General features: G+C 40.4%; 1 non-coding gene across 1 annotated transcript; it reads right to left on the reverse strand.

Moving 5' to 3' along the window:
- Nucleotides 1–8580: 8580 nt before the first annotated feature.
- LOC114391323 lies at nt 8581–8687 on the reverse strand. The gene has a single exon (XR_003662115.1). It is a non-coding gene; the product is annotated as a small nucleolar RNA R71 (small nucleolar RNA).
- Between the last annotated feature and the right edge of the window lie 7213 nt (nt 8688–15900).

Genomic DNA, 15900 nt, shown 5'->3' on the forward strand with positions numbered 1-15900 from the left:
AGGAGGAAAGATGCGCGGAGTCGCCACCAACGTTTATTTGTGGAAAACGTCGGGAAAACCGAAGGAAACCGGTCAAAATGAAAATTCTAAGTTCGGGAGTTATATTTACGCTTGAGGAAGGTATTAGCACCTCTCACGTTTGTCTCGAAAGACAACAACCTATTGCTAGAATTGTGGAATTGTGTTATCTTGACTTTTATTTCTTTTTTATTTTTTGAGGTCGACAAAAGCGGGGCTTTTGCTCCTATGTACCCTCCTTTGGAGAGGAAATCAGACCTACGTAGTTCTTTCATATGCATGAATCAAGCGATTCTTTTTACTTGAGGGGTGATTATTTTAAGGCATTGGACCTTAAAAATGATCTTTTTTACTTAGTAAGAAACTGAAATGATAAACTTTCAAAAAACCTATTTTTGTGGACGAGCTTGACTAGGCGAGTTTGATTTTAGCCTTAGTTTCACTTTAGTTATTAGTCAATTCAATTAAGAATCAGAAATCCCAAAGAGAAAATGTCCGATTGATTTTTTTCGCTTCCTTTTAATAAAAGATATTTTTTATTATTATATTATTAATTTACCTCCTTTTTCATTTCCAACGTGGTTACGGCACAACCAAACGGTCGGAATTCATTTTAACAGAAATTAACGGATGATAAAATTCAAATGATCGGTGGAAATTTATTTTATTTTTAGATTAGGCGATAAATGACTTAAATAAATGGCTTAAGCACGTCAAAAGGGGGTATAAAAAGTGAATGAAAACGAGAACAAAAATACATGAAACAAAATATGGACCACCACGGGTACATAGAATGAATTGAAAAGCTTGGTTTGAGGTACTTACCCGTTGAAGACTGAAGAAAACGAAGAACGAATGATGAATCTTGAAGAACGGTCGAGAATCTTCGCATAATTACTCACGGAAACGTTACGGAAGGGCCTCGGCTTGGATTTTCTTCACGGAACTAATTTTCCTCAGCTATTTCGAGAGAGAGAGAAGTGCCTAAGGGGCTGAACCCTTTTCTTTTTCACTTCATCCCCTATTTATAGCAAAATAGGGGAGAAGCTTGCCACCCAGCTCGCCCAGGCGAGCAAGGTGGCTTCCTCCAGAAGCAACAGCCTTCTGGAGGGCCCAAGTGGGCCTGGTTGCTATTTGCACCCCCATTTTTACTAAATACACCCCCTGCCCTTTTTTTTGTGATTCTTTTTCCGTAATGTTACGAAACTTTACGAATTTCGTAACGATACTTATTTTTCTTCCGCAAGGTTATGAATCCTTACGGATTATGTATTTACTCTTTTTTAGCTTTCGAAGAAGTTACGGAAACTTACGGATTGCGCAAAAACACCTCTTTTCAACTTCCGCCACATTACGGAATTTCACGGATCGCGCAAGCCTGCTTCCTTTAGATTTCTGAGACGTCTCGGGACTTCATTTATTGTGCAACAAAGGACGCCAAGTATCTCAAAGCGGCTATCCAAAGGTTGCATGTCATCAAGTAATAATCCCCGGACGAAATTAGGGTATGACAGTTGCCCCTCTTTACTTACCTCTCATCGGAGATAAGAGGAAAGCAAAGATAGGACACTGATTTCGTCCGTCCTGCCCTTTCCGTGATGACGACTCTCACCTCTACTTCTTCTTTTTTTCTTCTGCACAAAACAAAATACAAACAATAACCAGAACAACGAATATAATACACATATACACATATACACATACTTGGCGAAGGAACCGATCTGGAAAACAACAGAATAACGTGCTTCCCAGTCACCAGAAGCTTCGCACTTGATAATGGAGAACATATGAACAGCGCTAGGCAATGACATTCATGGTGCTCCGAACAAAGGTGGAGTATGGAGGATTGCCTTGAGGGTCCGCACTTAGGCAATCATGAAACTCAGCTCCAAACTCGAAAGTGGAGGGCACATGAACAGCCATAAGCAAGAACATTCATGTGGCTCCGGAAAAGGATGAGAATGGAGGATTGCCTTGAGGGTCCTCTCCTAGGCAATCATGAAACACAGCTCCAAACTCAAAAGTGGAGGACACATGAACAGCCCTAAGCAATAACATTCATGTGGCTCCGGAAAAGGATGAGAATGGAGGATTGCCTTGAGGGTCCTCTCTTAGGCAATCATGGAACACAGCTCCAAACTCGAAAATGGAGGACACATGAATGACAATGCAATTCATTCATGGGGCTCCGATAAAGGGTGAGAATGGAGGATTGCCTTTAGGGTCCTCTCTTAGGCAATCATGGAACACAACTCCAAACTCGAAAGTGGAGGACACATGAACAGCCCTAAGCAATAACATTCATGTGGCTCCGGAAAAGGATGAGAATGGAGGATTGCCTTGAGGGTCCTCTCTTAGGCAATCATGGAACAGAGCTCCAAACTCGAAAATGGAGGACACATGAATGACAACGCAATTCATTCATGTGGCTTCGAATAAGGATGCGAATGGAGGATTGCCTTGAGGGTCCTCTCTTAGGCAATCATGGAACACAGCTCCAAACTCGAAAATGGAGGACACATGAATGACAACGCAATTCATTCATGGGGCTCCGAAAAAGGGTGAGAATGGAGGATTCCCTTGAGGCTCCTCTCTTAGGCAATCATGAAACACAGCTCCAAACTCCAAAGTGGAGGACACATGAATAGCCATAAGTAATAACATTCATGTGGCTCCAGAAAAGGATGAGAATGGAGGATTGCCTTGAGGGTCCTCTCTTAGGCAATCATGGAACACAGCTCCAAACTCGAAAATGGAGGACACATGAATGACAACGCAATTCATTCATGTGGCTCCGGAAAAGGATAAGAATGGAGGATTGCCTTGAGGGGCCTCTCTTAGGAAATCATGGAACACAACTCCAAACTCGAAAATGGAGGACACATGAATCACAACGCAATTCATTCATGTGGCTCCGGAATAGGATGAGAATGGAGGATTTCCTTGAGGGTCCTCTCTTAGGCAATCATGAAACACAGCTCCAAACTCAAAAAAGGAGGACACATGAACAACCCTAAGCAATAACATTCATGTGGCTCCGGAAAAGGATGATAATGGAGGATTGCCTTGAGGGTCCTCTCTTAGGCAATCATGGAACACAGCTCCAAACTCGAAAATGGAGGACACATGAATGACAACGCAATTCATTCATGGGGCTCCGATAAAGGGTGAGAATGGAGGATTGCCTTGAGGCTCCTCTCTTAGGCAATCATGGATCACAGCTCCAAACTCGAAAGTGGAGGACACATGAACAGCCCTAAGCAATAACATTCATGTGGCTCCGGAAAAGGATGAGAATGGAGGATTGCCTTGAGGGTCCTCTCTTAGGCAATCATGAAACACAGCTCCAAACTCCAAAATGGAGGACACATGGATGACAACGCAATTCATTCATGTGGCTTCGAAAAAGGATGAGAATGGAGGATTGCCTTGAGGGTCCTCTCTTAGGCAATCATGGAACACAGCTCCAAACTCGAAAATGGAGGACACATGCATGACAACGCAATTCATTCATGGGGCTCCGAAAAAGGGTGAGAATGGAGGATTGCCTTGAGGGTCCGCACTTAGGCAATCATGAAACTCAGCTCCAAACTCGAAAGTGGAGGGCACATGAACAGCCATAAGCGAGAACATTCATGTGGCTCCGGAAAAGGATGAGAATGGAGGATTGCCTTGAGGGTCCTCTCCTAGGCAATCATGAAACACAGCTCCAAACTCAAAAGTGGAGGACACATGAACAGCCCTAAGCAATAACATTCATGTGGCTCCGGAAAAGGATGATAATGGAGGATTGCCTTGAGGGTCCTCTCTTAGGCAATCATGGAACACAGCTCCAAACTCGAAAATGGAGGACACATGAATGACAACGCAATTCATTCATGGGGCTCCGATAAAGGGTGAGAATGGAGGATTGCCTTGAGGGTCCTCTCTTAGGCAATCATGGAACACAACTCCAAACTCGAAAGTGGAGGACACATGAACAGCCCTAAGCAATAACATTCATGTGGCTCCGGAAAAGGATGAGAATGGAGGATTGCCTTGAGGGTCCTCTCTTAGGCAATCATGAAACACAGCTCCAAACTCGAAAATGGAGGACACATGGATGACAACGCAATTCATTCATGTGGCTTCGAAAAAGGATGAGAATGGAGGATTGCCTTGAGGGTCCTCTCTTAGGCAATCATGGAACACAGCTCCAAACTCGAAAATGGAGGACACATGAATGACAACGCAATTCATTCATGGGGCTCCGAAAAAGGGTGAGAATGGAGGATTGCCTTGAGGGTCCTCTCTTAGGCAATCATGAAACACAGCTCCAAACTCAAAAGTGGAGGACACATGAACAGCCCTAAGCAATAACATTCATGTGGCTCCGGAAAAGGATGAGAATGGAGGATTGCCTTGAGGGTCCTCTCTTAGGAAATCATGGAACACAGCTCCAAACTCGAAAATGGAGGACACATGAATGACAATGCAATTCATTCATGGGGCTCCGAAAAAGGGGTTGGCGGGACCGAACGATCCACCGGGTTTTTCCACCTAAAAGGATAACATGCTTTTTGCAAAGAAAAATAAATCATTCACGAGAGAACCACATCTTAGAGAAACAATATACTTGTGCCAAGGGTAATCTTCCTTGTAACCAAGAATGAAGGGTAGGATGTCAACTTCTAGCTTTCAGATGAACACGAAGGGAAACATCGGGCTAAGCTGAAAATAAATCACTCATAGTGTATAAAACTCACAAGGCAAGTGTTTTATCCTATTCCCAAACCATAACCGCACCATGACTCTATTTTGCACGCGACTTCCTATTGAATCAAAGATCAAACGTACGATCACGGACCAATAGGATTTTCTCGAGGGTGGTGTTTTTGGAGAGGAAGTTGGGTGTTTCGGTCTTTTCCTCTTTGTTCACGTGAGGTGGGATATTGCCAGTCAAAAAATGATTTCGAGTGGCAATCTGGCTTGAAGAATTTTTGCCCTCTTTTTTCATTGATCGAGAATTGCTTCTTTTCCCTTTTCACTTCTCTTCGACTTTCGACCGGGAACCTTTTCCTATTATTTTTTGTTCTTTTCTTTATTTTCATCTTTTTTTCTTTTTCTTTCTTTCCATTTCTTCTTTTTCTTTCTTTTCACCTCTCATTTCCCATCCTTTTGTTTGGGAAATCCGGTTTTAGCATTCTATTTGCTCTCCCTTGAGGAGATTCCGCTATCCTTTGCTTCGGGGAAGGAATGAGGATTCTTTTTTATAGGCCAAGGTTCAAAAAGTCTAAGGTTGTGTTTCAATGGGGTCTTTTATCGTGGGAACCCAATCTTGATATCTGGGGCAAAACAAATTTGGGTGTCAAGTTGTCGATTTCGGGCCGAGCTTCCATATTGTTCCATAAGGCACGCGTGACAATGATGATTTGAAAACAACGTGCAAAATTAGTCATGGCTATAGCCAGGTGGGCACTCAAGCATCCTATTTATGGCTTTGTTATACTACGGTTGGGAATTTACACAGACAGACCCAACGTTTCCAAGTTATGTTCTTTCATCAGTTCAATGAATTCATCCATCCTTATCTCGGTTCATTCCGGAAAATAAACTCTTAGCATCAGTCCCTTGTTTCCAGAAGATACGTTTGCTCTTTACGAATGATTTATACTTCTTAACTATAACATGTTGACCTTCGCGGTCTTTCTTTCTTTTTCCTTTTTGTTTCATTCACAAAGTTATACACTTGTGGTCCTTTATGAGGAAAACCTTCTTTGTACATCTATATTCTTATACATGACAAACTTTTTCTGTACACGCATTGGAACTCTTTCTCTTTACGTCACATGATCAAACCCTATTTACATTCAAAGATCCTTTTCGTTTTTGTCCAACACACACCTATGGCTCATACAAAAATTTCTTTATATACATTCGTTGCTTACACACACAAGAATTTCTCTCCACGCATCACTGATGTGCCATCATTTTCTTCTATTTTCTAAACCCTTTTTGCACCATTTTAATTACTGATTGGTCTTAATTGTCAATTAATCAGGCAGTTTTATTATTTGGGCTCATTTAGCTAATTTAATGTTTTTAATCTAATTTCAGGAATTAATGAAACATTAGGCTTAATCCGGATTTTGGTTATGGACTTGAAGAGGGCAAATTAAGCAGCGCTTACCTTAGTTAATTAGGAAATTTTGCAATTTTATTTTATGTTGTTCAATGTTTATTTCGTTTTGGGCTAGAGTATTGTAATAGGGCCTAGTGACTTTGAGTGACTCTTTTTAAATAGCAGCCTTGGGATTCGTGCAAGGCATTCTGTTATGCTATTCATTATTCAGAGCTTTTGTTTTAGGGTTTACGTTTTCTGCTTTGATGCTACTGTTCACATAATGCAATTTTACGTTTTCTACTTCTAATTACAATTTCGTTCTTGCTTCTTCTTCTACTCTCATTTACGTTTCTGTTTCGTCTACATTTCTGTTCATTTACGTTTTTGTTCATTTACGTTTCTGTTCATTGACGTTTCTGCTTCATGTTTCATTTGCGTTTTCTGTTTGAATCCATGGAAGGCTAGATTTTCTGGTGTTGTTTCCTTTTGAGGACGAAGCCCAACTCTCTTTGAGGTTTCGCTTGTAATGTGGTTTCCTGCCAGTTTTCCCTTCACCAGTTATCCCAAATTCGTGAATATTAATCAGTGCACGCTTCGTGTTCGATTAATTGCCTCTGAGCCTAACTTGCGTTCATGCTTAATGGACGAAGGGCTAACTGGTGTATGTGGTGCCTAATCACGTATTGAAAACCCTAAGTTGATTTTCGCTTAGTAAATTGAAATAGGGTTGGATTAAGTGGTTGACTGTTAGGGACAAATTCTCCATAACCCAGGATAAGAGAAAGGCTTCTGAATCAGAGGAAACAACCCGTTTTTAATATTAGTAGTTTCGTATTCCAGTTTACTTGTTCTGCTCTTTAATCATAAAACAAACAAACCCCCCCCCCCAATCGTTACTGTTACTGCAAGTATATTATGAACATTTGGTTTGTCACTGCTCGTTGGGAAACGACCTAGGATCACTTCCTAGTTACTGCATTTTCATGTTTATTTGATTCGGGTATAGCCTCGATTAAATTTGGCGCCGTTGTCGGGGAGCAGTGTCCAAAGGTTCATAATAGCTAGCTAGTGTTGTGTGTTTAATCCTTTCGTGTTTTATGTTTAAATTGTTAGTATTGTGTTAGTATGTGTGTTAGTGTTGTTTAGTGTCCTGGTATTTTGTTTAATGTGTGTTCTGTTTCAGTTTTCCCATTAAGCGTTTCCCCTGTTTCAGTCTTGGGTGTTTTGCTATGAAGATTGTGCTTGCGGCAAAACAGAGTAGTAGTAGTAGAAATCAATTAGAGACGGATTTTAGCGACCACCCATGCTGAATTATTTGTGATTTTTTGTTTTAGTAGCTAGGGTTGTTATTTTTGGCTGAATTTTTTTGTGGTAACTTCTTTTAATCCATATTTTGTGGGAAAAATAGCTAGAGCCTTTAGTTTGATAAGATTTGAAAGTTCCAAAAAAACTAGCAAATTTTGTGTTTGTCAAAACTTCAAACGGCCATAACTTTTGCTCCGGTTATCAGAATCGCAATTATTATATATGCATTTGGGGTAGAAAAAAATTTCCTACACCGTGACAGCCTGCCATAGGCCGGCTGAGGTCTCCATCGTCCAAAAAAAAGCGATTCTGTCAAAAGTTTTTTATTTTTCAAGTTTTATTCACTTATTTTTCTTAACCTACCATTTTTAGCTTTCATAGTTAGACTTTGAATTTTTGTCTGAAATTTTTTGTGCTATCTTCTCATCATTTTATAAGGTTGCTCACAAAATTTCAAGTCATTTAGATATCATTTGAGGGTAGCTGTAGTTCAAACCTGCACCTTTATTTACATGACAAGGCAACTAGTTGTGTGCATGCTGAATGTATTGTATGACTAGAGGCAATCCATCTGACTTACAACCCTTTGATCCTGAGATAGATAGGACATTTCATAGATTAGTTAGGCATCATTTTATACCTTTTGATCATTCTGAGCATTCCATTACTGGTGAATCTGTGCATTCTGTTATTGGTGATTTTGAACATGCTGATCTTGAGCATTATAATTTTGAGCATTCTGATTCTGAGCATTCTGATTTTGCACATTCTGAGAACATGGCACAACCTCCACCCCGTGAGAGGACTCTAAGGGAAATGGCTCACCTGATTTCACCTACGAAAGCTTGTGCATCCAATACCCTGATGAGGATGTCCCATATGTTCTTAAAACTGGACTGATTCATTTGCTTCCAAAGTTTCATGGCCTTGCAGGTGAAGACCCGCACAAACATTTGAAGGAATTTCATATTGTCTGCTCCACCATGAAACCCCCAGATGTCCAGGAGGATCACATATTTCTGAAGGCTTTTCCTCATTCTTTGGAGGGAGTGGCAAAGGACTGGCTGTATTACCTTGCTCCAAGGTCCATCACGAGCTGGGATGACCTTAAGAGAGTATTCTTAGAAAAAATTTTCCCTGCTTCCGGGACCACAACCATCAGGAAAGATATCTCAGGTATTAGACAACTCAGTGGAGAGAGCCTGTATAAGTACTGGGAGCGATTTAAAAAATTATGTGCCAGTTGCCCTCACCATCAGATTTCGGAGCAGCTTCTTCTCCAATATTTTTATGAAGGACTCAGTAATATGGAGAGAAGTATGATAGATGCTGCCAGTGGTGGAGCCCTTGGAGACATGACTCCTGCTGAAGCCAGAAATTTAATTGAGAAGATGGCTTCCAACTCCCAGCAGTTTAGCGCCAGAAATGATGTCATAGTCATTAGAGGAGTGCATGAGGTAGCTACAAACTCAGCTGCATCATCTGAGACTAAGAAGCTTGAAGGCAAACTGGATGCATTGGTTAACTTGGTAACCCCAGCTGGCCTTGAATCAGAAATCTGTACCTGTTGCAAGGGTTTGTGGTTTGTGCTCCTCTACTGACCACCATACAGACCTTTGCCCTTCCATGCAGCAACCTGGAGCAATCGAGCAGCCTGAAGCCTATGCTGCAAATATTTACAATAGACCTCCTCAACCTCAGCAGCAAAATCAACCACAGCAGAACAACTATGACCTCTCCAGCAACAGATACAACCCTAGATGGAGGAATCACCCTAACCTCAGATGGTCTAGCCCTCAGCAACAACAACAGCAGCCTGCTCCTTCCTTCCAAAATGCTGCTGGCCCTAGCAGACCATACATTCCTCCACCAATCCAACAACAGCAACAACCCCAGAAACAACCAACAGTTGAGGCCCCTCCACAACCTTCCCTCGAAGAACTTGTGAGGCAAATGACTATGCAATTGGCTACCCAATTCAGAGCTTAACCAATCAGATGGGACAATTGGCTACCCAATTGAATCAACAACAGTCCCAGAATTCTGACAAGCTGCCTTCTCAAGCTGTCCAAAATCCCAAAAATGTCAGTGCCATTTCATTGAGGTCGGGGAAGCAGTGTCAAGGACCTCAACCCGTAGCACCTTCCTCATCTGCAAATGAACCTGCCAAACTTCACTCTACTCTAGAAAAAGGTGATGACAAAAATTTACCTAACAATTTTTGTGCAGGTGAATCTTCTTCCACAGGTAATTCTGATTTGCAAAAGCACCACATTCCCCCTCTTCCATTCCCTCTAAGAGCAGTTTCCAACAAAAAAATGGAAGAGGCAGAGAAAGAGATCTTGGACACGTTTAGAAAAGCAGAGGTAAACATACCTCTGTTGGATGCAATAAAGCAAATTCCTAGATATGCCAAATTCTTGAAGGAGCTGTGCACTAATAAGCGGAAGCTTAAAGGAAGTGAACGAATTAGCATGGGCAGAAATGTCTCCGCATTGATTGGTAAATCTGTTCCTCAAATTCCTGAAAAATGCAAAGATCCAGGTACATTCAGCATACCTTGTATTATAGGGAATAGTAAGTTTGACAATGCCATGCTAGATTTAGGAGCCTCTGTTAGTGTTATGCCTATGTCGATTTTTAATTCTCTATCTCTAGGTCCCTTGCAGTCAACTGATGTGGTAATTCATTTAGCTAATAGAAGTGTTGCCTATCCTGTTGGTTTCATAGAAGATGTCTTAGTTAGAGTTGGTGAACTGATTTTCCCTGTTGATTTTTATATCTTGAATATGGAAGATGGATTTTCTCAAGGATCAGTTCCCATCATTCTAGGCAGACCCTTTATGAAAACTGCTAGAACTAAGATAGATGTTTATGCAGGCACACTGTCTATGGAGTTTGGTGATATAACTGTTCATTTTAATATTCTGGATGCTATGAAATACCCATCTGAAGATCTTTCTGTATTTCGTGCTGAAATAATTGACCATGTTGTTGATGAATACATTACTGATCTTTATTCTAATCTGTATGCCTCTCACTCTTCATGCATTGAGTCTGAAATTGTACTTGATCATATGTCTGAATTTGATGCTGAGAGTGAATCTGAGAGTGAATTTCAGAGTGATATTGATTGCATGTCTGGTGGTGGTGTTTTACCTCTTGAGATTGATTTTATAGAGTCAGATAGGACTAACCATGTTTCAGGAAGTACACATACCTCTGACTTTCTTTATGAGGTAAAGGCTGAGAAACCATCTCCTTCTACCACTGTCCAGCCGACCACACCAGAATTGAAGCCTCTGCCATCAAATTTAAAATACGCTTACTTGGATGATAGCAAGAGTTTTCCAGTGATTATATCTGCCTCCCTTGCTGATGAGCAAGAGGAGAAGTTGTTGTCAGTTCTCAAGAAGCATAAGAAGGCTATAGGTTGGACCCTGGCGGACATTCCTAGTATTAGCCCATCCACATGTATGCATCAAATAAATTTAGAGGATGGAGCTAAACCAGTAAGACAGCCACAGAGAAGACTCAACCCGGTGATTCTTGATGTAGTGAAGAAGGAGATAACCAAGCTTTTGCAAGCTGGAATCATTTATCCTATCTTCGACAGCTAATGGGTGAGTCCCGTCCAGGTAGTCCCAAAGAAAACCGGCCTCACAGTGATAAAAAATGAGAAGGAGGAGCTAATTCCTACTCGGGTGCAAAACAGTTGGAGAGTCTGCATTGACTATAGGAGGCTGAACTAGGTTACCAAAAAGGACCATTTTCCCCTGTCATTCATTGACCAGATGCTTGAACGCCTGGCAGGTAAATCCCACTACTGTTTCCTTGATGGTTTTTCTGGTTATATGCAGATTACTATTGCTCCTGAGGATCAGGAAAATACCATATTCACCTGCCCCTTCGGCACTTTTGCCTATAGGAGGATGCCTTTCGGCCTGTGCAATGCCCCTGGTACCTTCCAACGGTGCATGATTAGTATTTTCAGTGATTTTTTAGAAAATTGCATAGAGGTGTTTATGGATGATTTCACTGTATAAGGATCCTCTTTTGATGGTTGTTTGAATAGTTTGGAAAAAGTTTTGAATAGATGCATTGAAACTAACCTTGTTCTAAATTTTGAAAAATGTCATTTTATGGTTGAGCAAGGTATAGTTTTAGGCCACATTATTTCCAATAAGGGTATTGAAGTAGATTCTGCAAAAATTTCTGTTATTTCACAATTGCCTTACCCCTCTTGTGTGCGAGAGGTGCGATCTTTTCTTGGTCATGCAGGATTCTACAGGCGCTTTATAAGGGATTTTAGCAAAGTAGCCCTTCCATTGTCCAACTTGTTGCAAAAGGAGGTGGAGTTTGACTTTAATGACAGATGCAAAGAGGCTTTTGATTGCCTCAAAAGAGCGCTGACTACCACCCCCATCATCCAGGCACCCGACTGGACAGCCCCTTTTGAGCTTATGTGTGATGCATCAAATTATGCATTGGGGGCTGTCCTTGCTCAGAAAATTGATAAATTGTCCAGGGTGATATATTATGCTTCTAGGACTTTAGATGCTGCCCAAGCGAATTATACTACTACTGAGAAAGAGCTTCTAGCCATAGTTTTTGCTCTTGAAAAATTTCGATCTTATTTGCTTGGTACCCGCATTATTGTTTATACTGACCATGCAGCTCTAAAGTACTTGTTGAAGGAGGCTGATTCTAAGCCTAGGTTGATCCGATGGATGCTCTGGCTCCAAGAGTTTGTCTTGGAGATCCGTGATAGGAGCGGAGCACAAAATCTAGTTGCTGATCATTTGAGTCGGATCGAATGTGTATCTGATGCAGATTCACCTATTCGGGATGATTTCCCGGATGATCATTTGTATATACTGTATAGTATTTCTGACTCTCTTTCTACTCCCTGGTTTGCTAATATTGTCAATTATTTAGTTGCTTCTGTTTTTCCTCCCTTAGCATCTAAGGCCCAAAAAGATAAAATTAAAAGTGATGCTAAGCATTTTATTTGGGATGACCCCTACTTGTGGAAATTGTGCAGTGATCAAGTCATTAGGCAGTGCATTCCAGATCATGAGACTGACTCAGTCCTGCAGTTCTGTCATTCTTCCGCACCGAGAGGTCATCTGGGTGTTCAAAGGACAGCTCGCAAAGTGCTTGATTGTGGTTTTTATTGGCCCACCATCTTTAAAGATGTGTGGAAGATCTGCAGCACTTGTGAGCAGTGTCAGAGAGCAGGAAATACACTTACATGGCGACAACAAATGCCTCAGCAACCTATGGTATTCTGTGAGGTGTTTGATGTCTGGGGCATAGATTTCATGGGTCCTTTTCCTGTCTCTTTAGGTTATGTTTACATTCTCCTTGCAGTTGACTATGTTTCAAAATGGGTGGAAGCCAAGCCCACTAGAACTAATGATGCTAAAGTTGTCGCAGACTTTGTCAGGTCTAATCTGTTTTGCAGGTTTGGAGTACCTAAAGCAATTGTTAGTGATCAAGGAACCCATTTTTGCAACAGAACAATGCATGCCCTGCTTAAAAAGTACGGGGTGGTACACAGGGTATCCACACCATACCACCCCCAGACCAACGGACAGGCAGAAATTTCTAACCGGGAAATCAAGCGAATTTTAGAGAAGATTGTGCAGCCAAGCAGGAAAGATTGGAGTACTAGGCTTGATGATGCTCTCTGGGCACATCGGACTGCCTACAAAGCACCCATAGGAATGTCTCCTTATCGGGTTGTCTTTGGAAAGGCATGTCATCTTCTAGTGGAAATTGAGCACAAAGCTTACTGGGCAGTGAAGACTTGCAACTTCTCTATGGATCAAGCTGGTGAGGAAAGAAAGTTGCAACTGAGTGAGTTAGATGAAATCCGCCTAGAAGCCTACGAGAATGCCAAGTTCTACAAAGAAAAGACCAAGAAGTTCCATGATAGCATGATAGTTAAAAAAGACTTCGTGGTTGGGCAAAAAGTGTTATTGTATAATTCTAGGCTTGGACTCATGAGTGGTAAGTTGAGGTCTAAGTGGATTGGTCCTTTTGTTGTTACTAATGTTTTTCCTTATGGTATAGTTGAGATCAAAAGCGACTCCACAAACAAGAGCTTCAAGGTCAACGGACATCGACTTAAGCCATTCCTCACGAACCCTTCTTTAGTGGACGTAGTGGTGGAAGAGACTTCCTTACTCCACCCTACTCTTCCTCCACCATGACTTAGGGAGTTTTTCTTTTCCTATCTCCTTCTTTGCTTTTATTACACTTGTCCGATTCTATTTGATGATTTAATTGTTTTTAATCTTTTAATTGTGCTACATTGAGGACAATGTGTTGTTTAAGTATGGGGGGGAGTGTTCTTTGGTTTTGCTAGTTTTGTTGGTTGTGTTAATTTGTTAATGTTGTTAGTTTCGTCAGATTTTTAGTTTAATATTTTGGGTCAATTTTGTGTGCATGTACGACTTTGCATGTTTTTCTTTGAATTATAGGATATGTTCAAGAAATGGGTAATTGTTTTGAAAATAAAAGTTCTTGACATTTTGTGACTTGAAATCCTTGATTCTTCTCTACATGTCATGATAGTTTTGAAAGCTCAATTTGAAAGTGATGAGTTTACCTTTGTGAGAATTTGAGCCATCATCCATCATCATAATCATTTGGTGTGTTTTGCCCCATTGACTGCTTGCACAATAGCCTTGGCTTGATTCTTGTTGATGCGTCCTAATTCACATGCATATTTGGAAATGATTGAGGCAATTTTGTTCTTATAAGCTTCTAGCCAAATGGACTTACCTTGAATTAATTCCTTTGATAGCCCTTTTGAGCCTTGTTTCCCTTTCCTTGTTTTGAAGCTCACTACAAGCCTTAAGTGAAAAACCATGATATCACCATATCCTTAAGGAATTTTGGAGCTTTGGAATTGTTTTGGGAATAAGTGTGGGGGGGTTTTTGTTTCATTGGATAACTTGTTTTGTTGGCTATACTTCATGATGTATTTTGGGCCATACTTGATGTACATTGTATATTGGTTAAATGTTGGACATGCTGAATGAAATGCTGTTTCTCAAAGGATATAGAGTAAAAAAAAAAAAAAGAAAAGAAAGAAAAAAAATCGAAAATGAAAAAAAAAAGCAATAAAGTTGAGTGAATAAGATCTTAAATGGCAAAAGAATGATGAGACTCTTGGTTCTACTCTTTATGTTTAAATTTTATCTTTACTTCTTTTTATTTTCTTATTATGCACTTATTCCCCATTGCTCCTCTATTCCTTTGGGATTTAGCCACTTATTCCATATTTTTCCATACCTTGTCCTTGGCCCCATTACAACCTTAAAAGACCTTTTGATCCTCATGTGCTTGTGTTTATGGGTTGATTGTCAATTTTAGAATCTTGCCAAGTTTATGTGGTGTTTGTTTTCATGGGTGCTTTGAGGGTAAATAGTAGCCTAGACACTTGAGAGATAGAGTGTATATCTTGTGAGGCTTTATCACTTTTCATTCTTGAGCTGATTAACTATTTTGCCATGATTGGGTTGCTTGGATGATTTTCATGAATATCTTGACTTTTCAGATCTCCTTATGTTAGATGTTACCCATTACTTTCATTCCTTGATGTTCATTGAGTAATATGTGAATGTTTTCGTTTGTCTCTCTCTAATATCCTTGGATTTTGTTCTTTGTTTCATTTTGCCCAGGAGTGCAAAAGGCTAAGTATGGGGGGTTTTGATGTGCCATCATTTTCTTCCATTTTCTAAACCCTTTTTGCACCATTTTAATTACTGATTGGTCTTAATTGTCAATTAATCAGGCAGTTTTATTATTTGGGCTCATTTAGCTAATTTGATGTTTTTAATCTAATTTCAGGAATTAATGAAACATTGGGCTTAATCCGGATTTTGGTTATGGACTTGAAGAGGGCAAATTAAGCAGTGCTTACCTTAGTTAATTAGGAAATTTCGCAATTTTATTTTATGTTGTTTAGTGTTTATTTCGTTTTGGGCCAGAGTATTGTAATAGGGCCCAGTGACTTTGAGTGACTCTTTTTAAATAGCAGCCTTGGGATTCGTGCAAGGCATTCTGTTATGCTATTCATTATTCAGAGCTTTTGTTTTAGGGTTTACATTTTCTGCTTTGATGCTATTGTTCACATAATGCAATTTTACGTTTTCTACTTCTAATTACAATTTCGTTCTTGCTTCTTCTTCTACTCTCATTTACGTTTCTCTTTCGTCTACATTTCAGTTCATTTACGTTTTTGTTCATTTACGTTTCTGTTCATTTACGTTTCTGCTTCATGTTTCATTTGCGTTTTCTGTTTGAATCCATGGAAGGCTAGATTTTCTGGTGTTGTTTCCTTTTGAGGACGAAGCCCAACTCTCTTTGAGGTTTCGCTTGTAATGTGGTTTCCTGGCAGTTTTCCCTTCACCAGTTATCCCAAATTCATGAATATTAATCAGTGCACGCTTCGTGTTCGA

Source organism: Glycine soja, chromosome 16, assembly GCF_004193775.1.
Source record: "Glycine soja cultivar W05 chromosome 16, ASM419377v2, whole genome shotgun sequence".
In the NCBI taxonomy this organism is placed as follows: Eukaryota; Viridiplantae; Streptophyta; class Magnoliopsida; order Fabales; family Fabaceae; genus Glycine; species Glycine soja.